This window comes from Cupressus sempervirens, chromosome 8, assembly GCF_028749045.1.
Source record: "Cupressus sempervirens isolate cs-2001-9-10 chromosome 8, ASM2874904v1, whole genome shotgun sequence".
In the NCBI taxonomy this organism is placed as follows: Eukaryota; Viridiplantae; Streptophyta; class Pinopsida; order Cupressales; family Cupressaceae; genus Cupressus; species Cupressus sempervirens.
In genome coordinates, this window is record NC_143125.1 from 176,041,865 (window position 1) to 176,044,986 (window position 3,122).

Below are 3,122 nucleotides of genomic sequence, written 5' to 3' on the forward strand. Positions count from 1 at the left end.
AAATGACTAGTATGTACAATGATGTAAAATTTGGTATATGATTTTTTAAAAAGTTGAATTGATTTGTCTTAAACCATACAATTGATTTGGATCAATCTACATAAATTGTAGCTCAAAACTTAAATGATATAAATAATAAAATAACAAATTTTAGATAAATATTGATCTCTTAGAAGAAATATATGCAAAATCAAATAAAACTCAAATAATACAACAATATTAAATTAAAATCATGTCATTCTTACATGCAATTAGTACAAATATACAAAAGTTATCATACAAAATCAAATAATCAAATATTTGACAATATATTTGCAAAACAAATAAAAAGGAATTTATTATTATTATTATTATCATGTCTCATAATCAAAATAGATTTTAATAATTACCTTATTTTACTAGAATGTTCTGAAGAAAAAAAAATTAATTTTTTTAAAAAACAGCTTTATTCTATATTTGTTCTTCTACTTTTCTTTAAAAATTGCTTTTACTAATACATAATTATTATTTTGCATGTCTTTAACTACTGTAACCTTATCAACTTATTTAGATTTGTATTACATTATACAATTAAATGTAACATTGAAATTCTACATATAATTTTACGATGATTAAATGAATTGTGGAACATATAATTTTCTATGGACTTATCATTGAATCTTATTTTAAATATAAGTACTCATTGAAGATAGCCTCTAAATGCACAGATACAGATGTAAAGTTGAAGAGCCTTTTCCCTTTCAAAAGTCGTCTAAACAGCCTAACTGCGATATTGGTGAAACGTGAGGCACTAAAATTTGAATTTACTGTTACACATCCCTCAACTAGAGGAGAAAAAATAACAGGAACATATAGGAGTGCCAAGGCCACTTCTGGCAATGCAGAATGATTTCATCAGGCTTGGGTCCTTTGAAAGTTTATAGGATTTTCCAGGGGGAAGACAGCGCCATACAGAATCTTGTGGACACTGATCTGTTTCTCTCCCTCTATTTCTTCCCATCATCCAACTGAACGTCCGTCGAATCGTTGCCCGACTCGGTAACTTCGATATTTTCGTTGTCAACAACGATCACAACCTGCTCGGGCGTTGTCCGTGGCTCCACCGTGGCTGCGGGAGTTAAGTCCTCGCCCGGCACAAGGCTAATCCGGCAGACGGGGCAGGTTGTATGCGAGCAGAGCCACATGTCGATGCACTACGGATGAAATGCGTGGCTGCACTTTAGAAGCAACCGCACCATTTCCTCGTCCCTAAAATCGCTCAAGCAGACGGTGCACTCCGATCCCTTTGCCTCATGAGATTTGAGCCCCTTCACCAGACCGTAGCTGAACACCGGGAAACTCTCGATGACCGCCCGCTTCTGGACCACGGTCGCCGTGCCTCTCACATCATTATTATTATTCGCACCTGGTCGTCGGGAAGTTCTATTTCTCTCCACGACAATCCAAAAAATTATAACCAACAACATGATGAAGAAGAGCATCACGATAATTATCCTGGGATTGAAGTCGTCGCCAATATGATTGTAATTTGGAGCTGGAGAAGCAGATGGCCCGTAATTTGGCAAGCTCACAAGTTCCAGTGACGGAGGAGAAGCGGGATCAGTGGCAAAGAAAGGGTTTCCTTTGTGCGAGGCAGACCAAGTTACAAAATTCTTTATTGTTCCCATAAACACTGGTGTACTCTTCTTTATAATCAATTTCCAATCAAACGCAGTTCCTTCACAGATGGATTCAATGGAATCAAATTGGGTTGCAGCTAATTTGCGTGCAAACAATTCGTAAGTAAATGAGATTAAATACCGATCCAAGCCATGGGATTCAATTTCAATGTTTCCTTGATTGCTTTCATTTACTCTAGATTTAAAAGCATATTTAAAAAAAAAAGCAAAACGCATTATATGACAGTTTTTCCAATAAAACAAAATCAAGGTTGCATAATTATTAATTTATAATTTTAAAAAAATACTAAAAAGTATAAATATGGATACAAACATGTTTTTATTAGTTCTTGTTTATATATAGGTAGGAACTAATATTTTTATTAGACTTCTTTTAATTAATTAATTAATTAGCACTATAACGAAAATTTACAATTCTAAAATTTTATTAAACAATGAACAACTGCTTCTTCCACTTGCAGAAGCCTTCAGATCCCAAAAGTTATTGTCTTGGAAGCCTTTGGTTGCAACATTTAGCTCTTTGTAGTGAAACTAGGCCAATACTCAATTTCCCATTGTTCGATAAGATCTCTGTACTACTTTGTCTTCAAAAGCACAAACAATGCCACCACAACTACAAGGATTAGGAAAACACACGTTTTGCTATTGCAAGCTTTGAACCAGTTGCAATAGTTGGTAGAGATTTGCGAAGATGCCTTGGTTGCTCTAACTATGACTTTGACTCTAACATCCCAAGCCATGAAATTGCTTACCTTGTCCAATGTGATTTCTCATTTTGTGTGTAGTCTCAAGAGGGCTACCTTGAAGAAAAGGACAATGCTGTAAAAATAATTTGGGAAATGGCTTTTGAGACCAAATATAGAGACGTGATTGGAAAAAGTGAATGGTTGGAAAAGGGTTTGGTGCAAGTATTGAGAGAGCCCATATGCCCAGCCGCCACATAATAAGGCTCACCATCATATATAACATTGCTTGGCAAATAGAGGAGGAAGGCCACTGAGGTCCAAGTTGTTCCATTAGTGTTGGAGATGTGTGTCGACATAGTTAGATAACAATGGTAACAACTGCTTCACGAGAAGCTTGTAGTTAGATTTATTATATTGTCCATGGTTTTCAGAAACATTATTACTAGTCAAATTCATTTTTGGCCAGCTTATGGCATCTGTAATTGGATCATAGTACTCTACAAAATATCATCACTTTCAATTCTCTCACTTCCTACATCTTTCCACACTTAGCATACATGCCTATCATGACATTCAGGAGTTCATGAGACATGGATTTGTGATTATACAGATTGTGCCTTTGGGAATTGAAAGGGCTTCTCCTACTTATTATGTAAAACCTGCCACCAAGTTGGGATTGACATATCTTGAGTACAAAATCATTCTAGGAGAACTTTTTGTTTTTAGCGTATGCGAGAAATGATCCTATTCTTAGAGA

General features: G+C 35.3%; 1 pseudogene; it reads right to left on the reverse strand.

Annotated features, from left to right (window-relative positions):
- Positions 1-986: 986 nt before the first annotated feature.
- Positions 987-1,895, reverse strand: LOC149542125 (uncharacterized; annotated as a pseudogene).
- Positions 1,896-3,122: the final 1,227 nt, after the last annotated feature.